This window comes from Ovis aries, chromosome 12, assembly GCF_016772045.2.
Source record: "Ovis aries strain OAR_USU_Benz2616 breed Rambouillet chromosome 12, ARS-UI_Ramb_v3.0, whole genome shotgun sequence".
NCBI classification, from domain to species: domain Eukaryota; kingdom Metazoa; phylum Chordata; class Mammalia; order Artiodactyla; family Bovidae; genus Ovis; species Ovis aries.
Window position 1 is genome coordinate 62,886,289 of NC_056065.1, and position 8,361 is coordinate 62,894,649.

Below are 8,361 nucleotides of genomic sequence, written 5' to 3' on the forward strand. Positions count from 1 at the left end.
TGGGTATTGCCCTCTGTCACATCATCTGGGATTTCAGCAAAGGTAACCATGATAGGGACTGGAGTTAGGAAACTAGGTTTCAAATCCTGGCTCTGCCTCTTAACTGCCTCTTAAGCAAATCACATCATTTCTTGGAACCTCAGTGTCTTCATCTGCTAAGTGAGAATAGTGTACCTGTCACCTAGAGCAGGAAGTGGCCACCCACTCCAGAATTCTTGCCAGGATAATCCCATGGACAGAAGAGCCTGGCAGGCTACAGTCCATGGGGTCACAAAGAGTCAGATGCAACTGAAGCCACTGAGCACACCTAGAGGAGCTGTGAGAATCAGATGAATGCCCGCTGAGAGCACGTGCACCCAGATCAAGCTTTGCATGAAGCTGGCCTTCATAGACTGTTGGTCACATCTGAATCTGGGGAGATGGGCAGCCCCACTCTCTGAGCTGAGTTCCTAGAGGGCCTTAGTGGCAGCATCTGGTTGAAAGAGAGCCCTGGGCTAGTTGATTTGAAGCTATATTTGCATAGCAAACACACTCTTTTTGTTTTGTTTTACTTAAAAACTCTATCATTTTATAACATAAAGTTCCCTATTAAGAAATTAATTTTAAACATTTTCATCATAATGTAATACATTCTCACCTTACTAAACATTTTTAAATGTAGGAAAATCAACCATAGTTCTAGTATTTAATTTTAACATTTAACATATTTTTTCTAGTTTTTTTCAATGTGTGCTTTTTTTTTTTTTTTTAACCTTGGTAAAGATGCTGGTAAAAACTAATTAGGTTCTATTTTCTCCTAGGACAAAATTTGTAAATATATATATGCTTATCTATAAATAAATATATATATGAGGTGAGATAGAGAAAGAGACAGGGAAAGAGAGGGAGAGAGGTTTATTTTAAGGAATTGGCTCAGGCAATTGCAGAGGCTTGGCGCATACAAAAGAGGTAGAGATTCAGAGAAGAGTTGCAGTTTGAGTCGCAACAGAATCCCTTCTTGCTCAGGGAGAATCACTCTTTTTTTCACTAAGTTCTTCAACAGATTAGATGAGGCCCATCCACATTGTTTCTCAAAGTCCATCAATTTATTTAATTTTATTTGGCCATGCCCCGAGACCTGTAGGATCTTAGTTCCCCAACCAGGAATCGAACCTGTGTCCCTTGAAGTGGCCACACAGAGTCCCAATCGCTGAACTGCCAGGAAATTCCCAAAGTCCATCAGTTTAAATGTTAACCTCATCCAAAAACACCTTCACAGAGGGACTTCCTTGGTGGTCCAGTGATTAAAAATCGGCCCTGCAATGCAGAGGATGTGGGTTCTATCCCTGGTCAGGAACTAAGATCCCACATGCCTCGGGGCTACTGAGCCCTAGAGCTCTAGAGCCCGTCCTCTAAGAAAGCCCACGCACCCCACTGAAGATCCAGCACAGCCAAGATTTTAAAAAAGAAAAAGATATAACACAAAAATGCCTTCGCAGAAACAGAAACCATGGGTAGGCACCATGGGCCAGCCTAGTTGACATATAAAATTAACCCTTTGTAAAACCTTTTTATAAGTGAAAGCCCTGAGGGTCAAATGAAGCTCTATATAAGCTGCTTCTCATACTATAAAGGTATTTGTGTAAAACTTTGTGGAAACCATAGCAGCTGTTGAACCCTGGGCAAGTTTAGCTTAATTCCAGGAAGAGTTTTATAACAGCTGTGGTAGTGTGTGTGGAGTGATTTTACTATCTGCAGTCAGCAAGCTCATTGCTTTTATTTAGATTATATGATGAAGACCGGAATACGTGGAGCTGATGGAAATTGGGGTAGGAGGTGCTTGCAGCACATGACTTTGCTAGTGAGGTCACGTGGCTTGAACAAACAAGGTGGGACAGTGATACCCTGATGGTGCTTCTTAAGGAGACAATGTTCTTGCGTGTTACTCTAGTTGGTGTCCTCTGGAAAGCCTGCCAGCCCAACCCTGCTGCTTTGACAAAGCTCCATCACCCTCAGGAGAAGGCTTGAGGCGGCCAAGGCAATAAAGGGAATTAAAATGCTGGCAAAGATAGAAAAAAACTTCAGGCCCAAGTCCCATTCCCAAAGAATGGGAATTGGAACCATGAGCCTTGCTATTTCTGTCTTCTCGGAGATTACAGTGTGCGGCTGGCAGGTATCTCTAACAAGAGAAATTTGTAGAGCATGAGAGCCAGTAGGTCATAGGGTCCGAGGAAGGCTCAGTCCCACCCCTGCCACACCTCCCAATACACCACCAGTTGCCTCCATCATCAGCAGCTTTAGTCATCTCCAGCCTAAGATAGAGGTTGTCCGGAACCTTAACTGGAAAGGTCAGTTGATTTAAATAGCTGTGGCATTCACAGCAACTTTCCTGGCATAAGAAAGGAAACCCAAGCCGCAATAGATGATGTTCCCAGGGCACTACCTATGGTTGCAGGAACAGAAATGGAGGCTACTGAGCATTCGTTTGATACTGGCTGTGTTCCCTACTCGTGTGATTTGGCACGTCCACAGAGTGACCTTACTTAATCCTGAGGGCTGTGTATCATTGTAACCGTGTTGTAGGTGATGGAAAATCTCAGCAGGATTAAATGACTTGCCCAAAGGCAAGAAGATCAGACCTTGCTCCTTCACTGGCTCAGTGCTGTAGACTTAGAGCCATGTGCTTAAAAAATGTAGGCACTTTTTTCCCCGGGAAAAGATGATAAACGCATACTTTTTTAAAAACTCCAAACTGTAGAGAAAAACAACCACAAACAATTCTCTCTTATCCCTGTCTCAAGTAAGTCACTATCAGTACTTGTAAATTTTACCAGGAATAGTCTATGAATATAAGCATATAAATGTATTTGGAAGTGTGTGTGTCTGCTTTTTGTGTGCACCCACCTTGCTTTTTCACTTGGTCCAGGGGACTTCCCTGGTGGTCCAGTGGCTAAGACATGATGCTCCCAGTGCAGGGGACATAGGTTCAATCCCTGGTCAGGGAACTAGATCCCACATGCTCAGTGTGGCTAAATAAACTTAATCAGAAGCTACTGTATAGCACAGGAAAGTCTGCTCAATGATCTGTGGTGACCTAAATGGGAAGGAAATCTAAAAAAGAAATGGATATGTGTGTGTGTGTGTGTGTGTATATATAACTGATTCATTTTGCTGAACAGCAGAAATTAACACAACATTGTAAAGCAGCTATACTCCAATAAAAAATTAAAAAAAAAAAAAAAAGTCTGCTGATTACAAGCCAGGAGTTCTAGAGAGAACAGTGGAGAGGTCAATTGTGGGGAAGGGAGGAATAAATTGGTCCACGTTAGGGGATATGTAGAATAGCAGGGATATGAGAGGCCCTGTGATAAAGGCTGAGGTTTAGAGCTCTGGCTGGATTGGGAAAAATAGGGATGGGGACTTGATAGAATTAGTATTGGGTGATCCATTCAAAATGCAGTCCAGATTATTATTCCTAATTCCTGAGTAAGGAGACTAGGCTTTGCAGCAACAAGCTCCTTGGGCAGCTTGGGGTATTATGAGTCCCACTTTACAAGTATATTGAATTACTCTTGACGAACTTAAGTAAATTGATGCCAGATGGAGAATGAGCTAGATCCTTTGAGTCCAGAATCAGGAGTTGGCCCACACTCTGAAGCTAAGAGGTGTTTCCTAAATTTGATTGAGCAGAATTATATGGGATGGCTCTTTTTTTTTTTTTTTTGCTGTGCTGAGTCTTAGTTGTGGCAGGTGGGATCTTTAGTTGCAGCATATGGGATCTAGTTCCCTGACCAGGGATAGAACCCGGGCTTCCTGCACTGAGAGTGCAGTGTGTTAGCCACTGGACCACCAGGGAAGTCCTTGGGATGGTTCTTAAAAATATGTACTCACTCTCTCCCTCCTCTGGAGGTGGGCATCCCTGATTCTGCAAGTTTCTAATTTACCCCATTACCGAAGTTGTAGAAAGAAGATGGTGCTGGGAACACAGAACTCTTCGGTTCGTTTGGAATTGTAGAGGACCATCTTTTATATACATGATTGTGATGTTTGAAGAAAAGGTAGAGGGGAAGTGAAAGCTTAGTACTAGTTTAGTCTAATATATCCCTACCAGTTAAAAACAAACAGCATACAAATAAGTCCATTGCATTTTAAAAGCAAAAATTATATGGTCAAGAAATACACTAACTCTATGGCTTCCCTGGTAGCTCAGATGGTAGAGAATCCACCTGCAGTGCAGGAGAGCCAGGTTCAATCCCTGGGTTGGGAAGATCCCCTGGAGATGGAAATGGCTACGCACTCCAGTATATGGAGAACCCCATGGACAGAGGAGCCTGGTGGGCCACAGTCCATGAGTCAGACACGACTGAGACACGCGAAAAGTCAGACATGCAAAGAATCAGACACACAAAGAGTCAGACACGACTGAGCAATTAAGCACAAAGGCAAAATAGGTTGCCTCTTAGGTTGCTAGTACGTACTTAGGTATGAAGAGCCCAGGAAACTGAGAATCATAGTGGAAAGTTCAAGTTGGTCGTTTTTCATCTTCTTTCGTCTGGTCATTTTAGCCCTTGTGGCAGTTCTTTCAGAATATGATAGAGTCTGGACTTCCCTGGCGAGTCTAGTGTTGAGAGTCATGCTGGCCAGTGCAGGGGACATGGCTTTGATCCCTGGTCTAGAAGGATTGCATGTGCCACAGCCACTGAACCCACCCACCTAGAACCCGTGCTCTGCAACGAGAGAGGCCACTGCAGTGAGAAGCCCGTGTGCAGCGATGAAGACTCAGCACAGAGACATACACACGTACATATATAATTTTTTTAAAGAATATAATAGAATACTTATTGTTACACTTAGTCTTCTCATATCACAAAAGAAAAGTGATAAGGAAATTATGTCAAATGGATTTGACATACAGGTATCCCCCGCTTTTCAGAATTTCACCTTATTCTGGGTTCCTTTATGCCCCTTTGATTTCAGGAAAGACCTAAAGACCTAGTACTTGTTTTGGTAACAAATCCAAAGAGGATTTTTGCTTTTACAAAAAAAGTCAAAAATTGAGAGTAGCGTTCAGTGTTTGTTTTGCAGGAGACTTTGTAGAAACAGCAGGTACCGCCCACCCCCTCCCCCGACCCAAGCTGAGTGGCAGTGCCAGGCTCCTTCCCAGGGAGCCACACTCATCTCAGCATCAAGCCGCTGTATCCCTTCTGCCTGTTTTATTTTTGTTTAAACTTTTTAATTTATATTGGAGCACGCTGTGATAGTTTCAGGTCCACAGCACCGTGACCCAGCCATACATATACATGAATCCGTTCTCCCCCAGATTCCCCTCCCATCTAGGCTACCACATAACATTGAGCAGATTACCCTGTGCTAAACAGTATGTCCTTGTTGGTTATGTATTTAAATTTTTAAATTTTTTAAAATTCATTTATTTTTGGCTGCATTGGGGGTCTGTTGCTGCGGGGGCTACACTCTATTGGGGCTTCTCACTTGCTGCAGAGCACGGGCTCTAGAGTGCGCAGGCTTCAGCAGCTGTGGCTCATAGGCTTAGCTGCTCTGCAGCATGCGGAATCTTCCCTTACCAGGGATCAAACCCATGTCCCCTGCATTGGCAGGCAGATTCTTAACCACTGGACCACCAGGGAAGTCCTGGTTATCCATTTTAAATATAACAATGTGTACATGTCTAATCCAAACTCTCTTAACCATCCCTTCCCTCCACAAGCCACCATGGTTTCAAACTGTGTCTATGAGCACTTACGCTTTATCTCAGTTTACTCTGTGCTTCCATTAGCAAGATGTGTAGCGAGAGGATCGCTTCTTTGATTTACGCCATTTCGACTTAGTAGACATTTCAGAGGAACACGCCGAGGAACCGAGCAGTCAAACTTAACCTGAGTTAGAAACGTTCCGTTTCTGAAACATAAAGACAAAAGGAGGAGGAACCAAGGACACAAAATAAAACTGGCCACATCGCAAAAAGTTAAAACGAGAGAAAGGGGTCTGTTGCACTTGTAAGTAACTGAAATTAATGTACGACAATGCCACGTTGCGCAGGTTACAAAGCACTTTCACATTTACTATGTCCCCGAAGCGGTAGTGGTAGGCTCAGGACAGTTATCACTGCCATTGCCATTTTAAGGATGACATACCGCAGAGTTCCAGGAACCTGTGGCACTGGACTGCCTGGGATCAGATCCTAACTGCTTTTACTCATGTGTGGCCTTTGGCAAGAGGCTTAATCTTTCTGTGCCTCAGCTTTGTCTGTAAAATGGAAATAACAATAGTAACTGTAGCTCATAGGATTCTTGTGGAGTTAAATGGATCAACAGCACCTAGCAGAGCGAGGCCCAAGAGGGAGGGGATATATGTATACATAGAGCTGATTCACGTTGTTGTACAGCAAAAACTAACAGCATTGTAAAATAACTATTGTAATAAAAACAAACAAAAAACCCCCAAACAAACAAAAAACAGCACCTAGTCTGCAGTAATTACTGAGGCCAGGAGAATTTAAAAAAATAAAAAAAACTTTACACGTAGCCTTTTATTATAGAGATTTTTGTTTATACTGTTTTTAAAGCACATGCCTAAAAGATAAAGGAATATAAATGAGTAACAGCTCTATTAAGAATTCACCAACTCATTCAACGCTTATTGAGTATCTACTAGGAACTTGGATAGATATCAGGAGGTGCCAAAGATAGGGTAGAGAACTCTGAATTTACACACATAAAATGTTGTTTTATTTCATCTGTTTTAATTAAATGAAATCTGAAGCCAATAGTAGTGATACTGAGATGCCCTGGTACCTCCAGCAACCTCATACTCCCCATCAGAATCTCTACTCAGCCATTCCAAATAGATTTACAAGCTAAGTAAAAGGTGTCCTTGCTCTGCAGACACATCTCCAGGGTGAGTCGCCTGGCTGCACTGACAACGCAAAAGCTGCCCTACTCACCTCCTCTCAGCGGTGCCTTTGGTGCAATCCAAGCCTGGGTTGCTGGGTCCCTGGCGCTGCCCAGAGCTGGAAAGAAATTCAGAAGAATTACCTGGTGCCCAGCTGCTGCTGCTAAGTCACTTCAGTCGTGTCCGACTCTGTGCGACCCCACAGACGGCAGCCCACCAGGCTCCCCCATCCCTGGGATTCTCCAGGCAAGAACACTGGAGTGGGTTGTCATTTCCTTCTCCAATGCATGAAAGTGAAAAGTGAAAGTGAATTCTCTCAGTCGTGCCCAACCCTCGGCGACCCCATGGACTGCAGCCTTCCAGGCTCCTGCGTCCATGGGATTTTCCAGGCAAGAGTACTGGAGTGGGGTGCCATTGCCTTCTCCTCTGGTGCCCAGAACAGAAGGAAAAAGTTGCAAGCAGCTGATGCAGGTGATGTCAATGCTTGCAGTTCCTGGAAGCACATGGCCAGCTCACTGCTCTGGCCCAGCCTCTTCAGGTGAATCCTGTCTCCTTCCTGGGCCCTAAAACAATATCCATGTCTCTTCTGTCTTGAAGAGTACTTCCTTTAAATCTTTTCAGACGTTCCCTTCCTTGGGGAGCCCCCTGTGCCCATTCCCTGCAAGATTTAAAGTGTTTGGGCTTTCACTTGAGGACTGCTAGGCTTCCAGCAGCTTCAGATTTCCACCCAGCTTCAGTTTCCACCCAGCAACCCAACCTTCCCCTGAGGCAAAAATCCCAGCTCACCACCTGCCAAGCGGTGGGGCCAGCTGGGGGTGGGGGAGGGGAGGGCTACCTGCTAAAGTGCTCTTGGAACCTCTGTCAGTAACCTTAGCATGATAGAAGTCAGGATACTGTACACTGGGTGATTGCTGCCCTAAGTTTTTAAGACACAAATTTTGGTAGTGAGACTGGTAAGCTTTTTTTCTTTTAAATTTATTCTCAGTCAGAGGATAATTGCTTTACAATGCTGTGTTGGTTTCTGCCATACAGCAACGAGACTGGTAAGCATTTTTTTTTTTTAAATAAGAATAGACATAAAATCTGTCAACATCTAAGTCCCTGCTATGTGCTAAAGGCCATGCTTGAAGCTAGAACAGACCAGAGACCAGAAACTACACAATTCCTCTTCTCAGAGTTAAGTGGGGAGAGAGGCGTTGAATAAGTTAATTTAGAAATCAAACACTCTATTGTTTAGAATTACACGTGTGCCAAGCCGTAAAGTGAAGCAAAGGACTGAGTAATGTGAAATTCAGGCTGTGATTACTTCTGTGGAGAGGGAAGATAAAGCAATGTGGGGTGGGGAGGCTGTACCGGGAGGGCTACATTTTTTTTTTCCCCAAATCCTTTTTTTTTTTTTTTAACTTTTCATTTTATGTTGGAGTATAGCTGATTAACAATGTTGTGTGACAGTTTCAGATGAACAGGGAAGGG

At 43.7% G+C, this 8,361-nt stretch overlaps 1 long non-coding RNA gene across 4 annotated transcripts in view; it reads right to left on the bottom strand.

Moving 5' to 3' along the window:
- LOC101120681 (uncharacterized) overlaps positions 1–7,599 on the bottom strand; it is a 71,319-nt gene extending 63,720 nt beyond the window's left edge. For all 4 annotated transcript variants that reach the window (XR_003590974.3, XR_009595741.1, XR_009595742.1 and 1 more), the window contains exons 1-2: positions 6,941–7,599; positions 5,741–5,895 (exon numbers count right to left, since the gene is read on the bottom strand). This is a non-coding gene — a long non-coding RNA (uncharacterized LOC101120681). The remainder of the gene's footprint in view (positions 1–5,740; positions 5,896–6,940) is intronic.
- Between the last annotated feature and the right edge of the window lie 762 nt (positions 7,600–8,361).